The sequence below is a fragment of the Ranitomeya variabilis genome, chromosome 6 (assembly GCF_051348905.1).
Source record: "Ranitomeya variabilis isolate aRanVar5 chromosome 6, aRanVar5.hap1, whole genome shotgun sequence".
Taxonomy (NCBI): Eukaryota; Metazoa; Chordata; class Amphibia; order Anura; family Dendrobatidae; genus Ranitomeya; species Ranitomeya variabilis.
In genome coordinates, this window is record NC_135237.1 from 434,961,384 (window position 1) to 434,984,815 (window position 23,432).

Genomic DNA, 23,432 nt, shown 5'->3' on the forward strand with positions numbered 1-23,432 from the left:
GAATGTCAGTGTGATGAAAATTCATGATATCAGTTATTGGTTTCTAGAAGAGGTCACTTACCTCATTTAATCCACCAGGGCTTAAAGTGCCCAACTTGAATATCCAATATGTTTCTTTTTTACCCAGGACCTCCAATCTCCTAGGTGTATTCACAGGCACATGGTCAATGGGGGTCACAGATAATTTAACATTACCATGATGAACTATAGTACAATGTCGCGACAATCCATGTTTAGAAAAACCTCTAAGAATATTAAACCTATGGGAGTTAACCCGTTTGTGAAGAGGTTGAGAAGTTCTTCCCACGTACTGTTTGCCACAGTTACACTGAATTAAATAGATTACGTAATCTGTCTGACACGTCATTCTAAAATTGATATTAAAAACCTTTCCTTTCTTTACAAACGACATGAAACTGTCAACATTGTTACTAATAGATCTACAACATTTGCACCCACGTCCATTACATCGGTAAGAACCGTTGCGGCCGATCCATTCATTACCTACTAAAGTGCATCCAGAGGTGGAAACCTTAACTACACTGGGTGCCAAGACATTTTTGATGGTGGGGGCCCTTTTAAATGTTACTGTTGGTTTCCTAGAATTTTAATGAAATAAACACAGCGGTTGTTGTAATAATTTATTGCTCTCTCAATCCATTTCCACGCCCTCGCTTGGCAAAATAATAAACGCACAAGATACATACCTTCTGGTGAACCGTCTCGTCCCATGAGGTAATCCATCTGAAGGGGTTAACTAATATTACAGGCAGGAGCCCTGCTAATGCAGCGGTGTGCTCCTGCTTGTAATTCCCCGGCGAATGAATGAAATGTAGGTCATTGACCTACATTTCCTTCAGTCGCGGTGATGCGCCCCCTGGTGGATGTCCTCATATGACCTGGAGCGTGGGAAAAAGTTTCCAGGCTGCAGTTCATGAGAACATCCACCAGAGGGCGCCTCACCGCGACTCAATGTAAGTACAGATCCAGCTTTCCTTTCAGCACCCGGGGATTACAGGCACGAGCGAGTGGTTTATCGCAGCTCGTGCCTGTAATATTAGTTAACCCCTTCAGATGGATTACTTCGTGGGACGTGACGTTTCAGCTGAGGGTATGTATCTTGTGCGTTTATTATTTTGCCAAGCGAGGGCCTGGAAATGGATTGAGAGAACAATAAATTATTAAAACAACCGCTGTGTTTATTTCATTAAAATACTTTTTAATCATGTGTGTGTGTGTTTTTTTAACCCTTTCATACAATTGGATTAATAATGGATAGGTGTCATAATTGACGCCTCTCCATTATTAATCTGGCTTAATGTCACCTTACAATAGCAAGGTGGCATTAACCCTTCATTACCCCATATCCCACCGCTACAGGAAGTGGGAAGAGAGTGGCCAAGTGCCAGAATAGGCGCATCTTCCAGATGTGCCTTTTCTGGGGTGGCTGGGGGCAGATGTTTGTAGCCACGGGGGGGCCAATAACCATGGACCCTCTCTAGGCTATTAATATCTGCCCTCAGTCACTGGCTTCGCCAATTTTTTCCGCCATTTAACCCTTTATTTTAGCAGCTACAGCGCTGAAATTTTGCACATACACACTACTAACATTAGTAGTGTGGAATATGCAAAAAAAAAAAGGGGATATGAGATGGTTTACTGTATGTAAACCATGTCTCATATCCTGTCGGGTTTGTGCAGGAGAAATGAAAAGCCGGCAATTGAATTACCGACTTTTCACAGATATCGCGCTGAATGAAATATAAATACAGAATATATATATATGTGTCTCAATGACATATACACTCACCGGCCACTTTATTAGGTACACCATGCTAGTAACGGGTTGGACCCCCTTTTGCCTTCAGAACTGCCTCAATTCTTCGTGGCATAGATTCAACAAGGTGCTGGAAGCATTCCTCAGAGATTTTGGTCCATATTGACATGATGGCATCACACAGTTGCCGCAGATTTGTCGGCTGCACATCCCAAAGATGCTCCATACAAGGCAGGATGGATCCATGCTTTCATGTTGTTTACGCCAAATTCTGACCCTACCATCCGAATGTCGCAGCAGAAATCGAGACTCATCAGACCAAGCAACGTTTTTCCAATCTTCTACTGTCCAATTTCGATGAGCTTGTACAAATTGTAGCCTCAGTTTCCTGTTCTTAGCTGAAAGGAGTGGTACCCGGTGTGGTCTTCTGCTGCTGTAGCCCATCTGCCTCAAAGTTCGACGCACTGTGCGTTCAGAGATGCTCTTAGGCCTACCTTGGTTGTAACGGGTGGCGATTTGAGTCACTGTTGCCTTTCTATCAGCTCGAACCAGTCTGCCCATTCTCCTCTGACCTCTGGCATCAACAAGGCATTTCCGCCCACAGAACTGCCGCTCACTGGATTTTTTTTCTTTTTCGGACCATTCTCTGTAAATCCTAGAGATGGTTGTGCGTGAAAATCCCAGTAGATCAGCAGTTTCTGAAATACTCAGACCAGCCCTTCTGGCACCAACAACCATGCCACGTTCAAAGGCACTCAAATCACCTTTCTTCCCCATACTGATGCTCGGTTTGAACTGCAGGAGATTGTCTTGACCATGTCTACATGCCTAAATGCACTGAGTTGCCGCCATGTGATTGGCTGATTAGAAATTAAGTGTTAACAAGAAGTTGGACAGGTGTACCTAATAAAGTGGCCGGTGAGTGTATCTATCTATATATATATATATATATATATATATATATATATATATATATATATACTGTATATATGTTTTCCCTAACATTTGAGCACATAAATCCATTAGATGTCGGTTTTGCAAGCCTGCGCGAAAATATCGCAGTACGGATGCCATACGGATTACATACGGAGGATGCCATGCGCAAAATACGCTGACACACCCTGACTACGGATCAATATTTTGGGAACATTTCTCCGTATTACGGCGGTAGTACGGACGTATAATACGTGGCGTATTGTCTTACGCCAAGTGTGACTCCAGCCTAATAAGTAATAATAACAGTGCTTTCCTTTATGGGAGGTGAGGACTCTTGAACGTTACAAACAAAACATGGTTAAATATTTTAAATAACATACTATAAATAACTTCTATTACCCAGCCGGGTATTGTACTGTGCAAATTCTGAACAATAATTTAACTTTGCCTTTAAGGACGTATAAGCTGGATCCACTAAAGGCTTATTATAAAACTCTAAAGTATAAATTAACTTTTTCTTTATTTTTCTCCTCTAAGTGCAACACTTTCTAATTACTCTCTGATTTGTCTTATGCAGGACCGCCTGTCTATCTGCCCAGGCCTACTGCCTCTTCTTTTAGTACAGAATCACTGAGCCATCTCTCTATGGCTCCTAGGAGGACTCACCCACTAACCCCTACGGGTCTACTTCCTGTCCTCAATCTCTAGCAACATTATCAAACATTTTCTATAACTGTGTAGCTAACTACATAATACTCCTATGTAAAACATTATTACTATTCACTTTCTTTTAAGGCAACATTATACATTAAGTGCAACTGGTGAACATCCCCTTTAAGAGGGGACCAAGTCTCTTTGAGGTAGTGCAACTTCTCAAGTTGCAAGTCCTTGTACGGCAGGAACTCCTGTACTGTTTCCAGGAACAGTTTCTTCGAAAAGAGTTATTTTTCTTGTAAAACCATTAGGGGGCACCCTTAATAGGGTGCGAAGTATTTACATTACAGTTTGTGAACCATTCACCGTCCATGATTCGGTAGTCTTTGCAACATGGGTGAACAAAAAAAACAAAAAGGGAAATAGAAATAAAAACAAAAATAAAAACAATAGGGATCCGGGGTAAACAAAGGGATCCCTTTAAGAATAACCCTAGTCAAGTTTAAAGCAGCAGGAAGTAGGGAAACAAACAGTTAAGAGAACTATTTATAGTTGGTAGGGGCTCTCGGGCTTCATTCTGACTGATTAGGAGGTGGCCTCCACCCGGGCCTTACCTGGAAAGTGGCCCTCTGCGGTCTGGGAAGGCCCGATCCCCGTCCAGGCAACAGCGGCTCCTCTCCTTGAGCCACCCTCCTCAGCCGAGAACGGGTGCGACCCGGGGACACACGATGGGTCTGGATGTTCTGGTGGTCCGCAGCGGAGGGTTCCGCCACCTTTTCTGTGGTGGGTACAACTTCCGGAGTCCCGGCAGCGACCTGGAGAGTTGCGCACCGCTGAACGCCCCTGGCTGTCCATCCGACCTCTCTCTGCCACCGGGTGTATGTCACGGCATCTCCGGGTTCCAAGTCGCGGTCCATATCATCCTCTCCACCGCAAGGCTCCACTCCTTCCCGGTCGACACGGACCTGCAGCGGTTCCCTGATCTCTTGGATTACTCCCCTTCCTTCCCGAGAGTTGAAGAAGACCACTACACCCCACTTTGACGGTGGGAGCTCCACAGCATCCGTCAGGTCGACCAGGGCCGCAGGTCGGGGCCGGTCCCTCCATGCTGCCATCAGGCGCCGTCGGCATTCTGCCGCCGGCAGGATCCTCAGATCCGGCGCCGGCGGCTCACGTTCCACTGGCAGGGACCGCAGGTCTGTCGCGGTCGGGGTGGATAGAGCGGGGGACACTGGGGACAGGCGGATCTCGGTAGGCTGGCCCAACCGGGAGATCACACGGTCGCGGGCCCCCCGGCGGCGTGCTAACTGTCGGGCCTCAGCCGCAGCCACCCACTCCTCAGGTGACTGCCGGCTGGGTCTCCCCATTGATAGCTCTGTGAGGGCCAGTCCCTGCAGTGACAGCGACTCCGGGGTTGCTACGGGTGGTGCAGCCCCATGCCGGGCCGGGTCGTCCCCATGTGATGCTTCGGAAGTCGCCAACTTTGTCTCCTCCTCTGGATTTTCTTCCTGCGCTCCTTTTCGGGGGCGGTCCCGTCTCCATGGTCTCCACCCTCCATAGAGGATGAGAAGGCGGATAGCAGCAGCTGACGGACACGTCCTCAGGATGCAATAATATTTAGACTGGGCGGCCATTGTCTTTCGCGCTCTTCAACTCATCTACGCCCACTTCCACGCCCTTCTTCTCCTGCGCTCCTCTTAGCGCTGTAATGGTGGCGGTTTTGGCGGGAACTTTTGGCGGCAAATGGCAATTCACAGTCTTTGCAATAAATCACAGTTCAAGCACAATTCAGACACAGTTCCAAGGCACACATGACCTGATTCTTCAGGCTTAAGTAGATCCTGTTTGTGACGCCAAGTTTGGAGCGCCCCCAGATGCAGGGCCGCGGGGTACTCGGTACCGGGCCTCTCTGTCTCGGTTCTGGGGTTGTCACGGTGGCTAGACCTGGTCCGTGACCCTGCTAAGGGGCGTCCAATGAAAGGTGTGATGATGGTGTGTGGTGTAGGTCGCGGTGAATAACTAGGACACAGGGTTGCAGTCTCTTTACCTCTTTACTGAAGGCTTCAGGATCCTCAATCCAGAGTACTGTTAACAGGGCTGGCTGAGACCGGCCGGTCCGAAGGCACCTCCAGAGTTCCCTTTGCAGGTGGAAATCTGTGCCTACCTTCTAGCGCCTGTGTGTTGTAGTACTTCCCTGCTGAGCACCACGGGATAGTCCTCACAACTGTTGTGTCTGTTTCTGATGTTCTTTCTCACAACTTATATCTGTTCTGATGTTCTTCTCTGTCCCCCAGATGATATGGCTAGGACGCACCCGTATGACAGGTAGGCCTGGAGTTCTTCCGGGACCCTAGTGACGCCCCTCTCCCACAGTTGCCCCCTATGTCTGCTTAGGTGATTTAGGTGAGACAGCCAACCTATAATTAACTGTCCTGCCGTTGGTTTGAAGTAATGCTTGGAGCCCAATACTTCCTCGGCGTTCCGGCCACCGGCTACGCGCCTCAGTAGGATGTTGCCTCAATCTTACGGCACGACTCCTACTGGTGTTATCTCCTTTTTGCTGTGATCTCGTTTCTCACTCTTCACAATAAACCTCACTTCTTGTCCTTTCTTGAGATACCGCCGCAATGTAGTGCAGGCGCGGTTCCTTAACGCTCTGTCTTGTTCGCTAGGCCTCCGTCAGGATCCCACCCCTGACAGGGACCCCCCCTGAATCTTTCCCCTGCAACACCCCCTGCCACAGGATGTTGCCTGGTTACAACCCATTCAGCTTCTAACTAACTTCCTATCCAACCCCCAGTTTTTACCAGATTGTAATACATAGTACCCTTTGATCCCCCTGGAGGCCAGACTGTGAAGTGTATTGGTGTCTGTGATACCTGGTCAGGTGAACTCCTTAAGTGCCATCAGACGTACCATCACTTCCCTTAGCGGCGGAGCATCAGTACTGCAACGACCAGGACTATGGGGCGCTGCAATATGATCTTAAAATACATATGTGTAATGTGGTGTGATGTATGAACTTACGGTCTGAGATCCATACTGGGATCCATAAAAGCAAGGCGGTCATAATAAATATACTTCCGCTTTGTTGGTGCGGAAGCACCACTCCTGGCCCGCAGCTGACGTTCCCACCTATATTGATCGCTAATGCTGAGCCAGCATCTCATAACATCTTCCACTGCAACGACAGACAATAAAATAATGTATAAGGACATTGCGCACAGTGGGACAACAAGTTTAGTAAGATTTTACAGTCATGTGGCCTAGTAAGCTGTATTTTTTAACCCCTTCACCCCGAAGCCTCTTTTCACCTAAGTGACAGGGACAATTTTTACAATTCTGACCACTGTCACTTTATAAGGTCATAACTCTGAAACGCTTCAACGGATCCTGGTGATTCTGAGATTGTTTTCTCATGACATATTGTACTTTATGATAGTGGTAAAACTTCTTCGATATGACTTGCATTTATTTGTGAAAAAAACGGAAACATGACGAAAATTGTGAAAATTTAGCAATTTTCAAACTTTTAGTATTTATGCCCTTAAATTAGAGAGTTATATCACATAATATAGTTAATAAACAACATTTCCCACATGTCTGCTTTACATCAGCACAATTTTGGAAACATAATTTTTTTTCGTTAGGGAGTTATAAGGGTTAAAAGTTGACCTTTCTCATTTTTGCAACAAAATTTGCAAAACCATTTTTTTAGGGACCACCTCACACTTGAAGTGACTTTGAGGGGTCTACATGACAGAAAATGCTCAAAAGTGACACCATTCTAAAAACAGCACCCCTCAAGGTACTCAAAACCACATTTAGAAAGTTTATTAACCCTTCAGGTGCTTCACAGGAATTTTTGGAATGTTTAAAAAAAAATTGAACATTTAACTTTTTTTTCACAAAATTTTTACTTCAGATCCAATTTGTTTTATTTTACCAAGGGTAACAGGAGAAATTGGACCACAAAAGTCGTTGTACAATTTGTCCTGAGTACGCCGATACCCCATATGTTGGGGTAAACCATTGTTTGGGCACATGGCAGAGCTCGGAAGGGAAGGAGCGCCATTTGACTTTTCAATGCAAAATTTGCTGGAATTGAGATTTTACACCATGTTGCGTTTGGAGAGCCCCTGATGTGCCTAAACAGTGGAAACCCCCCACAAGTGACACCATTTTGGAAAGTAGACCCTCTAAGGAACTAATCTAGATGTGTGGTGAGCACTTTGAACCTCCAAGTGCTTCACAGAAGTTTATAATGTAGAGCCGTAAAAAAAAATCATATTTTTTTTCACAACAAATGATCTTTTCGCCCCAAATTTTTTATTTTCCCAAGGGTAACAGGATAAATTGGACCCCAAGAGTTGTTGTGCAATTTGTTCTGAGTATGCTGATACTTCAAATATGGGGATAAACCACTGTTTGAGCGCATGGCAGAGCTCGGAAGGGAAGGAGCGCCGTTTGATTTTTCAATGCAAAATTGGCAGGAATTGAGATCGGAACCCATGTCGCGTTTGGAGAGCCCCTGATGTGCCTAAACAGTGGAAACCCCCAACAAGTGACCCCATTTTGGAAAGAAGACCCCCTAAGGAACTTATCTAGATGTGTGGTGAGCACTTTTAACCCCCAAATGTTTGACTAAAGTTTAGAATGTAGCGCCGTGAAAATTAAAAAAATCATTTTTTCTTTCCACAAAATGATGTTTTAGCCCGCAATTTTTTTTCCCAAGGGTAACAGGAGAAATTGGAACCCAAAAGTTGTTGTCCAATTTGTCCTGAGTACGCTGATACCCCATATATGGGGGGGAACCACTGTTTGGGCGCACGGCAGAGCTCGGAAGGGAAGGAGCGCCGTTTGAAATGCAGACTTAGATGGATTGGTCTGCAGGCGCCATGTTGCATTTGCGGAGCCCCTGATGTACCTAAACAGTAGAAACACCCCACAAGTGACCCCATATTGGAAACTAGACCCCCAAAGGAACTTATCTAGATGTGTTGTGAGAACTTTGCACCCCCAAGTGTCTCACTACAGTTTATAACACAGAGCCATGAAAATAAAATATCTTTTTTTTCCCCACAAAAATTATTTTTCAGCCCCCGGTTTTGTATTTTCCCAAGGGTAACAGGAGAAATTGGACCCCAAAAGTTGTTGTGCAATTTGTCCTGAGTACGCTGATACCCCATATGTGGGGGGGAACCACTGTTTGGGCGCACGGGAGAACTTGGAAGGGAAGGAGCACTGTTTTAGTTTTTCAACGCAGAATTGGCTGGAATTGAGATCGGACGCCATGTCGCGTTTGGAGAGCCCCTGTTGTGCCTAAACAGTGGAAACCCCCCAATTCTAACTGAAACCCTAACCCCAGCCCTAATCCCAGCCCTAACCCTAGCCCTAACCCTAGCCCTAACCGTACCCCTAACCCTAGCCCTAACCCTAAAGAGAAAATGGAAATAAATACATTTTTTAAAATTTTATTATTTTTCCCTAACTAAGGGGGTGATGAAGGGGGGTTTGATTTACTTTTATAGCATTTTTTTTGGGGCGGATTTTTATGATTGGCAGCCGTCACACACTAAAAGACGCTTTTTATTACAAAAAATAGTTTTTGCATCACCACATTTTGAGAGCTATAATTTATCCATATTTTGGACCACAGAGTCATGTGAGGTCTTGTTTTTTGCGGGACGAGTTGACATTTTTATTGGTACCATTTTCGGGCACATGACATTTTTTGATCGCTTTTTATTCCGATTTTTGGGAGGCAGAATGAACAAAAAACAGCAATTCCTGAAATTCTTTTAGGGGGGGCGTTTATACCGTTCCGCGTTTGGTAAAATGGATAAAGCAGCTTTATTCTTCGGGTCAGTACGATTACAGTGATACCTCATTTATATCATTTTTTATGTTTTGGCGCTTTTACACAATAAAAACTCTTTTATATAAAAAAATAATTGTTTTTGCATCGCTTTATTCTGAGAGCTATAACTTTTTTATTTTTCTGCTGATGACACTGTGTGGTGGCTCGTTTTTTGCGGGACAAGATGATGTTTTCAGCGGTACCATGTTTATTTATATCCGTTTTTTTTTTGTTCGCGTGTTATTCCACTTTTTGTTCGCCTGTATGATAATTAAGCGTTGTTTTTTGCCTTGTTTTTTATTTATTTTTTTGCGGTGTTCACTGAAGGGGTTAACTAGTGTGATAGTTTTATAGAGCGGGTCGTTACGGACGCGGCGATACCAAATATGTGTACTTTTATTGGTTTTTTTAATTTACATAAATAAATGGATACAGCTTGTGCTGTAGCGATTTCCACTGTCCAACACCACCTTTTCTTTTTGGGACAGTGGAGGTTCGATTTCTGTGCAACAGCTCTGTAGCTTATAAGGCTCCCGGATAGCTGCGTTGCTGTGTGTACGCCGCTGTGCAAACCAACTGCTTTTTTCAAAGCACAAATCCTGTTGCTCCTTCCTTTCTGCACAGCTATCTTATTTGTTTGTCCACACTTTTGACTTTTGTGTGCAGCAGTGCTTTTTATTGCTGCCTGACATACTTTTCTGATATAACTGTAGGGAGATAGTAATTGTAGTACAGTCCCTTTTTTTTTTATATCTCTTTAAGCCACTTTTTGCCACAGAAAATATACTCTAATACAGTGGCCCAGATTTATTCACAATTCTTCCAGAAAAAAAAAAAAAAAGTGGGAGATTAAGATTGGCAAATCTGCATTAGTGCCAGTCCTGTGTGTGGCATTTTTTTTTTTTCTGCCACAGAAAAACTACTGTGTAACAGTGGGCCTGATTTCTTCACAATTCTCCCAGAAAAAAAAATAAAAGTGGGAGATTAAGATTGGCAAATCTGCATTAGTGCCAGTCCTGTGTGTGGCATTTTTTTTTCTGCCACAGAAAACCTACTGTGTAACAGTGGGCCTGATTTCTTCACAATTCTCCCAGAAAAAAAAAAAAGTGGGAGATTAAGATTGGCAAATCTGCATTAGTGCCAGTCCTGTGTGTGGCATCTTTTTTTTTTCTGCCACAGAAAACCTACTGTGTAACAGTGGGCCTGATTTCTTCACAATTCTCCCAGAAAAAAATAAAAGTGGGAGATTAAGATTGGCAAATCTGCATTAGTGCCAGTCCTGTGTGTGGCATTTTTTTTTTCTGCCACAGAAAACCTACTGTGTAACAGTGGGCCTGATTTCTTCACAATTCTCCCAGAAAAAAAAATAAAAGTGGGAGATTAAGATTGGAAAATCTGCATTAGTGCCAGTCCTGTGTGTGGGATTTTTTTTTTTTCTGCCACAGAAAACCTACTGTATAACAGTGGGCCAGATTAAATCACTTGTCTCACATATCCCCCCAAAAAATTAAAATAAAGGGAGAATAATCTTGCCAAACCTGTGCATCTGTGCGAGTGCTGTCTGTGGTATCTGTCAGTCATTTTGTGCCACAGGAACTATACCATGATATAGTGGGCCTGATTCAATCCCTTGTCTCCCATGTAAAAAAAAGAGGGACATTTCTATTGCCAGTGTTTTTATCTGCGTCACTCCTGTTAGTGCCATATCTGCCAGCCTCTTTCTGCTAATCAAACTGTGTTGTTGTGTAATACAGTGGGCCTGATTTTTCCCTGGATTCTCCCACACATAAAGAGGGACATTTCTATTGCCAGTGTGTGCATCTGCGTCACTCCTGTTAGTGCCATATCTGTCAGCCTCTTTCTGCAAATCAAACAGTGTAGTGTAATACAGTGGGCCTGATTTTTCACTGCATTCTCCCACACATAAAGAGGGTCATTTCTATTGCCAGTGTTTTTATCTGCGTCACTCCTGTTAGTGCCATATCTGCCAGCCTCTTTCTGCTAATCAAGCTGTGTTGTTGTGTAATACAGTGGGCCTGATTTTTCACTGCATTCTCCCACACATAAAGAGGGTCATTTCTATTGCCAGTGTTTTTCTCTGCGTCACTCCTGTTAGTGCCATATCTGCCAGCCTCTTTCTGCCAATCAGACAGTGTAGTGTAATACAGTGGGCCTGATTTTTCCCTGGATTCTCCCACACATAAAGAGGGACATTTCTACTGCCAGTGTGTGAATCTGCGTCACTCCTGTTAGTGCCATATCTGCCAGCCTCTTTCTGCTAATCAAACTGTGTTGTTGTGTAATACAGTGGGTCTGATTTTTCACTGCATTCTCCCACACATAAAGAGGGTCATTTCTATTGCCAGTGTTTTTCTCTGCGTCACTCCTGTTAGTGCCATATCTGCCAGCCTCTTTCTGCTAATCAAACTGTCCAGTGTAATACAGTGGGCCTCATTTTTCACTGCATTCTCCCACACATAAAAAAGGGAGATTTACATTCCCAACAAGTCCACGCACACCTTATACCTGGTTTTACAGGACCACATAACGGTTGTTAGTTTGGTAACATTTTTCCAAGAATGAGGAAGTCTGGTGGAAGAGGTCGTGGCCGTGGGCGGTCATTGGCAGCTGGTAATGATGGTAGTGGTGGTGGTCGTGGAGCATCAGGTGGTCATGGAAAAAGCAGTATAGCCCCTAAGTCTCGAGTTGTTGAGCCAGCGTCCTCGTCTGGCTACACAAGGCCTCGAAGGCTCCCTTTTCTGGGAGTAGGAAAACCGCTTTTGAAGCCGGAGCAGCAGGAACAAGTATTGGCTTTCATTGCTGACTCTGCCTCTAGCTCTTTCGCCTCCTCTTCGGAAAGTGCCAAATGTCAGAGCAGTGCGTCATCAGTGGATGCTCCCGGTCAGGAACAAGTCGCTTCCTTGTGTCCTTCACCCAGAACAACATTGAAGGATGCATCAGGAGACACAACTGGTTACTCCATGGAGCTCTTTACACATACCGTGTCTGGGTTAGAAAGGGAAATTGTTAACAGGCCATGCCCATTACAAGATGAATCGGACATGGAGTGCACAGATGCACAGCCACAGCCAGATTATTATGCTGTTCCTTTGACTCAGATCAGAACATTGCCCTCGCAGTGTACTGATCCAGAAACTGACCCCGATGAGACTATGGAGCCCCGTCACGAACGCTATAGCACCGGCTTACACGGTGACCCAGAGGAAGGTGCACAGGACATAGAAGAGGAGGTCAAAGATGACCCAGTTGTTGACCCCGATTGGCAGCCATTGGGGGAACAGGGTGCAGGCGGCAGTAGCTCTGAAGCGGAGGAGGAGGAGCCGCAGCAGGCATCAACATCGCAACAGGTTCCATCTGGCAGGCCCGTATCTGGCCAAAAACGTCTGGCAAACCCAAAACCAGTTGTAGGACAGCGTGGCCATCAGGTTAAAGTAGCTCAGTGTGCAATGCCTGAAAAGGTATCCGATAGGAAGAGTGCAGTCTGGAATTTTTTTAACCAAGATCCCAATGATCAGCGCAAAGTCATCTGTACGAAATGCTCAAGGACCTTCAGCAGAGGTCAGAATGTTAAAAATTTAAATACAAGTTGCATGCATAGACATTTAACCACCATGCACTTGCAAGCCTGGACAAACTACCAAACGTCCCTTAACGTTGTTGCACCCTCTCACAATGAAGCTAGTCAGCAACGCGTCATCCCTTCCCTCACTGTAAGCCCACCGTTTACCACACCACCTGCAGGTAATGTGGCGGTTTTGTCGCAAGGCCAAAGCAGTCAGGGAATCACCAGGTTCGTGGTCGGAAAAACTGTATGTAGGGCACCATCAAGACTACCATCACCAACCCTCTCTCTGTCACCCATGTCCACCGGCACCCCCGCTAGTTCCACCATATGCAGCTCTCCAGTCCAGCTCACCCTACATGAGACTCTCGTTAGGAAAAGGAAGTACTCATCCTCGCATCCACGTACACAGGGTTTGAACGCCCACATTGCTAGACTAATCTCGTTAGAGATGATGCCCTACCGGTTAGTTGAAACCGAAGCTTTCAAAGCCCTGATGGACTACGCTGCACCACGCTACGTGCTACCCAGTCGACACTTCTTTTCGAGAAAAGCCATCCCAGCCCTCCACCAGCATGTAAAAGACCGCATTGTCCATGCACTCAGGCAATCTGTGAGTAGAAAGGTGCACCTGACAACAGATGCATGGACCAGTAGGCATTGCCAGGGGCGTTACGTCTCCATCACGGCACACTGGGTTAATGTGGTGGATGCAGGGTCCACAGGGGACAGTAATATTGGGACAGTTCTGCCTAGCCCACGGTCTAGGAAACAGTTGGCTGTAGGCGTTCGTCCCCCCTCCTCCTCCTCGTCCTCCAGCAGAAACGAGAGCTCGTCCACAGACCGCAGTCGCACAACCACTACATCCGCAGCTGCCACTGTTGCACACGAGGTGTCCAATTATGGAACAGCTAGTGGCAAGCGTCAGCAGGCTGTACTGACAATGAAGTGTTTGGGCGACAACAGACACGGTAAGGTAGTGAGTGATAACGGAAGGAATTTTATGGCTGCCATAGCCCTTTCACAAATGAAACACATTCCTTGCCTGGCTCACACCTTAAACCTGGTGGTGCAGTGCTTCCTGAAAAGTTATCCGGGGTTACCCGACCTGCTGCTGAAAGTGCGCAGACTTTGCTCTCACATCCGCCGTTCGCCCGTACACTCCAGCCGTATGCAGAACCATCAGCGGTCTTTGAACCTTCCCCAGCATCGCCTAATCATCAACGTTGCAACAAGGTGGAACTCCACACTGCACATGCTTCATAGACTGTGCGAACAGAGGCGTGCTGTTATGTATTTGTGGGAGGATACACATACACGGGCAGGCAGTTGGATGGCAGACATGGAGTTGTCAGCTGTGCAGTGGTCGAAGCTCCAAGACCTGTGTCAAGTCCTTCAGTGTTTTGAGGAATGCACACGGCTGGTTAGTGCAGACAACGCCGTATTAAGCATGAGCATCCCCCTAATGCGTCTGCTGATGCAAAGTTTGACGCACATAAAGGAACGTGTCTGCAGCTGAGGACAAGGGAAGCCTTGATGACAGTCAGCCATTGTCTGCTCAGGGAAGTCTACAGGACGAGGTGGCGGGCGAAGAGGAGGAGGACGAGGAGGATGATGGGGATGACTATTTTTTGGATGAGGAAGCTTCTTAGGGGGCAATAGAAACTGCTGGCGGTGCAAGGCCGGGTTCAGGGTTTTTGAGGGAGACAAGTGACGTTGATTTGCCAGAAAGTGCTCCTCAACCCAGCATATGCACTGACTTGACAACTGGAACATTGGCCCACATGGCGGATTATGCCTTGCGTATCCTCAAAAGGGACCCACGCATTATAAAAATGATGACAGATGACGATTACTGGTTGGCCTGCCTCCTTGATCCTCGCTATCAAGGCAAATTGCAAAATATCATGCCACATGAGAACCTCGAACAGATAATGGCAACCAAACAAGCTACTCTTGTAGACCGTTTGATTCAGGCATTCCCAGCACACAGCGCCGGTGATGGTTCTCACATGAGCTGCAGGGGGCAACAGGGCAGAGGTGTTAGAGGTGTACAGATCAGAAGTGGCGCAGGACAGAGGGGTTTTCTGACCAGGTTGTGGAGTGATTTCGCAATGACCGCAGACATGACAGGTACAGCAGCATCCATTCAAAGTGACAGGAGACAACATTTGTCCAGTATGGTTACTAACTATTTTTCCTCCATTACCGATGTTCTCCCTCAACCGTCATTCCCCTTTGATTACTGGGCATCCAAAATAGACACCTGGCCTGAATTGGCTGAATATGCATTGCAGGAGCTTGCTTGCCCAGCAGCTAGTGTGCTATCAGAAAGAGTATTCAGTGCTGCTGGTTCAATACTGACCGAAAAAAGGACTCGTCTGGCTACCCAAAATGTTAATGATCTAACCTTCATTAAAATGAACCACTCATGGATTTCAAATTATTTTGCCCCACCTTTCCCGGCTGACACATAGCTTTCCTGTAAAAAGGTCTTGCTTTGGTACTGGTGTTACTGACTGTTCCAATCTCTTAATTAGCAGCTGCTGTTTGTCCAGCATACGACATGTTTACACCTCCCTAAATGGCCTAACTCTCCCCACGGGGCTGTGGTCTCGCCACTTGTCGCAAGCACCCGTCAGAGTGCCATTTGTCTGAAGAGGTGGGTGTGCCCACTTTTGGTCGACGGCACTGGCACTGGGTCCCTCATAGTACAATGAAGTGTCTCTGGCGGTGGTGGCGCGCACCCAACGTCAGACACACCGTTGTAACATGAGGAGCCCTGGGCTTGTACCGCCGGCCAGGAGAGAGTGTCACCCCCAAGGTCAAACAGTTCTCTACCACTTGCAAAATTATCTGTCGCTGCGCCACCACTGTTTAGTCTATGCGCTGAAATCCTTCCATGCCTGGCACAGACAATAACAATTTGTTGACATGTATGATGCTAGTTAAAATAGTCAGGGGCCCTGTCCCACATTTACACCAGTAAATACTTTGAGCCCAATTACAATGTCTGAAAGTCAGCATAGAAGCACACCCGTGTACCTAAGTATGCAACCCTTTTTTTTGTTTTTTTGTTTTGGTTTTTTTTTGGGATACATTAACATCAATTTAGGTTTTGGGACTCGGAGTACTTACTGTGTCAGACACTCCTTCCAATTGTTCTCCACTGACCACACCAATGCTGCCTGTGTACCCCTGCCACCTAATGGAAGCTGCATAGAGCCTATTTTATTATTTTAGGTCTAGGAAGTCTGTCTGCGGTCCCTCCTTCGAATTGTCCTCCGCTGACCACACCAATGCTGCCTGTGTACCCCTGCCACCTAATGGAAGCTGCATAGAGCCTATTTTATTATTTTAGGCCTAGGAAGTCTGTCTGCGGTCCCTCCTTCCAATTGTCCTCCGCTGACCACACCAATGCTGCCTGTGTACCCCTGCCACCTAATGGAAGCTGCATAGAGCCTATTTTATTATTTTAGGCCTAGGAAGTCTGTCTGCGGTCCCTCCTTCGAATTGTCCTCCGCTGACCACACCAATGCTGCCTGTGTACCCCTGTAACTAATTTAACCCCTTCATGACCTTGCCGTTTTTTGCAATTCTGACCAGTGTCCCTTTATGAGGTAATATCTCAGGAACGCTTCAACGGATCCTAGCGATTTTGAGATTGTTTTTTCGTGACATATTGGGCTTCATGCTACTGGTAAATTTAGGTTGATAATTTCTGAGTTTATTTGTGAAAAAAACGGAAATTTGGCAAAAATTTTGAAAATTTCGCAATTTTCACATTTTTAATTTTTATTCTGTTAAACCAGAGAGTTATGTGACACAAAATAGTTAATAAATAACATTTCCCACATGTCTACTTTACATCAGCACAATTTTGGAAACAAATTTTTTTTTTGCTAGGAAGTTATAAGGGTTAAAATTTGACCAGTGATTTCTCATTTTTACAACAAAATTTACAAAATCATTTTTTTTAGGGACCACCTCACATTTGAAGTCAGTTTGAGGGTTCTATATGGCTGAAAATACCCAAAAGTGACACCATTCTAAAAACTGCACCCGTCAAGGTGCTCAAAACCACATTCAAGAAGTTTATTAACCCTTCAGGTGTTTCACAGCAGCAGAAGCAACATGGAAGGAAAAAATGAACATTTAACTTTTTAGTCACAAAAATGATCTTTTAGCAACAATTTTTTATTTTCCCAAGGGTAAAAGGAGAAACTGGACCACGGACGTTGTTGTCCAATTTGTCCTGAGTACGCTGATACCTCATATGTGGGGGAAAACCACTGTTTGGGCGCACGGCAGGGCTCGGAAGGGAAGGAGCGCCATTTGACTTTTTGAATGAAAATTGGCTCCAATCTTTAGCGGACACCATGTCGCGTTTGGAGAGCCCCCGTGTGCCTAAACATTGGAGCTCCCCCACAAGTGACCACATTTTGGAAACTAGACCCCACAAGGAACTTATCTAGAAGCATAGTGAGCACTTTAAACCCCCAGGTGCTTCACAAATTGATCCGTAAAAATGAAAAAGTACTTTTTTTTCACAACAAAAATTATTTTAGCCTCAATTTTTTCATTTTCACATGGGCAACAGGATAAAATGGATCCTAAATTTTGTTGGGCAATTTCTCCTGAGTACACCAATACCTCACATGTGGGGGTAAACCACTGTTTGGGCACATGGTAAGGCTCGGAAGGGAAGGAGCGCCATTTGACTTTTTGAATGAAAAATTATCTCCATCGTTAGCGGACACCATGTCGCGTTTGGAAAGCCCCTGTGTGCCTAAACATTGGAGCTCCTCCATAAGTGACCCCATTTTGGAAACTAGACCCCCCAAGGAACTCATCTAGAGGCATAGTGAGCACTTTAAACCCCCAGGTGCTTCACAAATTGATCCGCAAAAATGAAAAAGTACTTTTTTTTCACACAAAATTTCTTTTAGCCTCAATTCTTTCATTTTCACATGGGCAACAGGATAAAATGGATCCTAAAATTTGTTGGGCAATTTCTCCTGAGTATGCCGATACCTCATATGTGGGGGTAAACCACTGTTTGGGTGCACGGCAAGGCTCGGAAAGGGGAGGCGTGCCATTTGACTTTTTGAATGGAAAATTAGCTCCAATCGTTAGCGGACACCATGTCGCGTTTGGAGAGCCCCTGTGTGCCTAAACATTGGAGCTCCCGCACAAGTGACCCCATTTTGGAAACTAGACCTCCCAAGGAACTAATCTAGATGTGTGGTGAGCACTTTGAACCCCCAAGTGCTTCACAGAAGTTTATAACGCAGAGCCATGAAAATAAAAAATAATTTTTATTTTCTCAAAAATGATTTTTTAGCCCACAATTTTTTATTTTCCCAAGGGTAACAGGAGAAATTGGACCCCAAAAGTTGTTGTCCAGTTTCTCCTGAGTACGCTGATACCCCATATGTGGGGGTAAACCACTGTTTTGGCACACGTCGGAGTTCGGAAGGGAAGTAGTGACGTTTTGAAATGCACACTTTGATGGAATGCTCTGCGGGCGTCAGGTTGCGTTTGCAGAGCCCCTGATGTGCCTAAACAGTAGGAACTCCCCACAATTGACTCCATTTTGGAAACTAGACCCCCAAGGGAACTTATCTAGATGTGTAGTGAGCACTTTGAACCCCCAAGTGCTTCACAGAAGTTTATAACGCAGAGCCGTGAAAATAAAAAATGTGTTTCCTTTCCTCAAAAATATTTTTTTAGCCCAGAATTTTTTTATTTTTGCAAGAGTAACAGGAGAAATTGGACCCCAAAAGTTGTTGTCCAGTTTCTCCTGAGTACGCTGATACCCCATATGTGGGGGTAAACCACTGTTTTGGCACACGTCGGGGCTCGGAAGGGAAGTAGTGACGTTTTGAAATGCAGACTTTGATGGAATGCTCTGCGGGCATCAGGTTGCGTTTGCAGAGTCCCTGATGTGCCTAAACAGTAGGAACTCCCCACAAGTGACTCCATTATGGAAACTAGACCCCCAAGGGAACTTATCTAGATGTGTGGTGAGCACTTTGAACCCCCAAGTGCTTCACAGAAGTTTATAACGCAGAGCCGTGAAAATAATAAATGTGTTTCCTTTCCTCAAAAATATTTTTTTTAGCCCAGAATTTTTTATTTTTGCAAGAGTAACAGGAGAAATTGGACCACAAAAGTTGTTGTCCAGTTTCTCCTGAGTACGCTGATACCCCATATATGGGGGTAAACCACTGTTTGGGCACATGCCGGGGCTCGGAAGGGAAGTAGTGACGTTTTGGAATGCAGACTTTGATGGAATGGTCTGCGGGCATCATGTTACGTTTGCAGAGCCCCTGATATGCCTAAACAGTAGAAACCCCCCACAAGTGACCCCATTTTGGAAACTAGACCCCCCAAGGAACTTATCTAGATGTGTGGTGAGCACGTTCAACCCCCAAGTGCTTCACAGAAGTTTACAACGCAGAGCCGTGAAAATAAAAAATCATTTTTCTTTCCTCAAAAATTATGTTTTAGCAAGTAATTTTTTATTTTTGCAAGGGTAACAGGAGAAATTGGACCCCAACAGTTGTTGCCCAGTTTGTCCTGAGTACGCTGGTACCCCAAATGTGGGGGTAAACCACTGTTTGGGCGCACGTCGGGGCTTGGAAGGGCGGGAGCACCATTTGACTTTTTGAACGCAAGATTGGCTGGAATCAATGGTGGCGCCATGTTGCGTTTGGAGACCCCTGATGTGCCTAAACAGTGGAAACCCCTCAATTCTAACTTCAACACTAACCCCAACACACCCCTAATCCTAATCCCAACTGTAGCCATAACCCTAATCACAACCCTAACCCCAACACACCCCTAACCACAACCCTAACCGCAACACACCCGTAACCCTAATTCCAACCCTAATCCTAACCCTAATCCCAACCGTAACCCTAATCCCAACCCTAACCACAACTGTAACCCCAACACACCCCTAACCCTATCCGTAACCCTAACCACAAGCCTAATCTTAACCCTATTTCAAACCCTAGCCCTAATTCCAACCCTAACTGTTGTGAATTGACTTTTTGGCTCCCTCTTGTGGTCACTAGTGGTATGACTCTGGGATTGTCTTTCTTCAGTTTGGAACTCACCTGGGTCGTTAGTCCAGGGGTGTCGCTATATTAACTTCCTGGATCCTTAGTCCAGTGCCTGGCATCGTTGTAATCAGATCCTTCTGTTGCTCCTGTCTGCTGGCCCTGGCTCTTGCAAAATTAAGCTAAGTCCTGCTTCTTTGTTTTTTGAGTTATTTGCTTGCTCCTATTTTTGTCCAGCTTGTACTAGATGTGATTTCTGACCTTGCTGGAAGCTCTAGGGGGCTGGTGTTCTCCCCCCGGCCGTTAGTCGGTTCGGGGGTTCTTGAATATCCAGCGTGGATATTTTAATAGGGTTTTTGCTGACCATATAAGTCATCTTACTATATTCTGCTATTAGCTAGTGGGCCTCTCTTTGCTAAATACCTAGCTCATGCTTATGTTTGTCTTTTCCTCTTACCTCACCGTTATTATTTGTTGGGGGCTTGTATCCAACTTTTGGGGTCTTCTCTCTGGAGGCAAGAAAGGTCTTTCTTTTCCCTTCTAGGGTTAGTTAGTTCTCCGGCTGGCGCGAGACGTCTAGAACCAACGTAGGCACGTTCCCCGGCTGCTTCTATTTGTGGTGCTAGGATTAGATATATGGTCAGCCCAGTTACCACTGCCCTATGAGCTGGTTTTTTGTGTTTGCAGACTTGGTATTTATTCCTGAGACCCTCTGCCATTGGGGTCATAACAGTATGCCAGGCCAACATTGAATGTTTAATGCATTGCAGAAGTGGGATAATAAGAAAGGAAATTCAGAGTTTTGTTTTTTTTTTTCCTCTCTTCCTCCCCTTTACCTCTGAGTGGCTTGAGCTTGCTGCAGACATGAATATCCAGACCTTGATTACAAGTGTGGACCAGCTTGCTGCTCGTGTGCAAAGCATACAAGATTTTGTTACCAGTAGTCCTATGTCTGAACCTAAAATACCTATTCCTGAACTGTTTTCTGGAGACCGATTTAAGTTTAGGAATTTCAGGGATAATTGTAAATTGTTTCTATCTCTGAGACCCCGTTCATCTGGAGACTCAGCTCAGCAAGTTAAAATTGTTATCTCTTTTTTACGGGGCGACCCTCAGGATTGGGCCTTCTCGCTAGCGCCAGGAGATCCGGCATTTGCAAATATTGATGCGTTTTTTCTGGCGCTCGGATTGCTTTACGAGGAACCCAATCTTGAGGTTCAGGCAGAAAAAGCCTTGCTGGCTATTTCTCAGGGCCAGGATGAAGCTGAAGTGTATTGCCAAAAATTTCGGAAATGGTCCGTGCTTACTCAGTGGAATGAGTGTGCTCTGGCCGCAAACTTCAGAAATGGCCTTTCTGAAGCCATTAAGAATGTGATGGTGGGTTTCTCCATTCCTACAAGTCTGAATGATTCCATGGCGCTGGCTATTCAAATTGACCGGCGTTTGCGGGAGCGCAAAACCGCTAATCCTCTGGTGGTGTTGTCTAAACAAACACCTGATTTGATGCAATGTGATAGAATTCAGACCAGAAATGAGCGGAAAAATCATAGACGTCAGAATGGGTTGTGTTTTTACTGTGGTGATTCTACACATGTTATATCAGCATGCTCTAAACGCCTAACAAGGGTTGTTAGTCCTGTCGCCATTGGTAATTTGCAACCTAAATTTATTGTGTCTGTAACTTTAATTTGCTCATTGTCCTCTTACCCTGTTATGGCGTTTGTGGATTCAGGTGCTGCCCTGAGTCTTATGGATCTGTCATTTGCCAAGCGCTGTGGTTTTGTTCTTGAGCCGTTGGTTAATCCTATCCCTCTGAGGGGTATTGATGCTACGCCATTGGCGGAAAATAAACCGCAGTTTTGGACACAGGTAACCATGTGCATGACTCCTGAACATCGGGAGGTGATTCGTTTTCTTGTTCTGCATAAAATGCATGATTTGGTCGTTTTGGGTTTGCCATGGTTACAGACTCATAATTCAGTCTTGGATTGGAAGGCAATGTCTGTGTCAAGTTGGGGCTGTCAGGGTATTCATGGTGATTCCCCGCCGGTGTCTATTGCTTCCTCTACTCCTTCGGAAGTTCCTGAGTATTTGTCTGATTATCAGGATGTGTTCAGCGAGTCCAGGTCCAGTGTTCTGCCTCCTCATAGGGACTGTGACTGTGCCATAGATTTGATCCCAGGTAGCAAGTTTCCTAAGGGAAGACTATTTAATCTGTCTGTACCTGAGCATACCGCAATGCGTTCGTATATCAAGGAATCTCTGGAGAAGGGGCATATCCGTCCTTCCTCTTCCCCTCTTGGTGCGGGATTCTTTTTTGTGGCCAAGAAGGACGGATCTTTGAGACCTTGTATTGACTATCGGCTTTTGAATAAAATCACTGTTAAATTTCAGTATCCTTTGCCTCTGTTGTCAGACTTGTTTGCCCGAATTAAAGGTGCCAAGTGGTTCACCAAGATATATCTTCGTGGTGCGTACAACCTTGTGCGCATTAAGCGGGGGAGATGAATGGAAAACCGCGTTTAATACGCCCGAAGGTCATTTTGAGTACTTGGTGATGCCTTTTGGGCTCTCTAATGCTCCTTCAGTGTTTCAGTCCTTTATGCATGATATTTTCCGGAAGTATCTGGATAAATTTATGATCGTTTATCTGGATGATATTCTGTTTTTTTCTGATGACTGGGACTCGCATGTAGAGCAGGTCAGGATGGTGTTTCAGGTTTTGCGTGAGAATGCTTTATTTGTTAAGGGCTCAAAGTGTCTCTTTGGAGTACAGAAGGTTCCCTTTTTGGGGTTTATTTTTTCCCCTTCTGCGGTGGAGATGGACCCAGTCAAGGTCCGTGCTATTCATGATTGGACTCAACCCACGTCAGTTAAGAGTCTTCAGAAGTTCTTGGGGTTCGCTAATTTCTTCCGTCGCTTTATCGCTAATTTTTCTAGCATTGCTAAACCTTTGACGGATATGACCAAGAAAGGTTCTGATGTTGCTAACTGGGCTCCTGCAGCCGTGGAGGCTTTCCAGGAGTTGAAGCGCCGGTTTACTTCGGCGCCTGTTTTGTGCCAGCCTGATGTCTCACTTCCCTTTCAGGTTGAAGTGGATGCTTCTGAGATTGGGGCAGGGACCGTTTTGTCGCAGAGAGGCCCTGGTTGCTCTGTGATGAGACCTTGTGCCTTTTTCTCGAGGAAGTTTTCGCCTGCTGAGCGGAATTATGATGTTGGCAATCGGGAGTTGTTGGCCATGAAGTGGGCATTTGAGGAGTGGCGTCATTGGCTCGAGGGTGCTAAGCATCGTGTGGTGGTCTTGACTGATCACAAAAATTTGATGTATCTCGAGTCTGCTAAACGCCTGAATCCTAGACAGGCCCGCTGGTCATTGTTTTTCTCCCGTTTTGACTTTGTGGTCTCGTATTTACCAGGTTCAAAGAATGTGAAGGCTGATGCTCTTTCAAGGAGCTTTGTGCCTGACTCTCCGGGAGTCGCAGAACCAGTTGGTATTCTTAAAGAGGGAGTTATCTTGTCAGCCATTTCTCCAGATTTGCGACGTGTGTTGCAGAG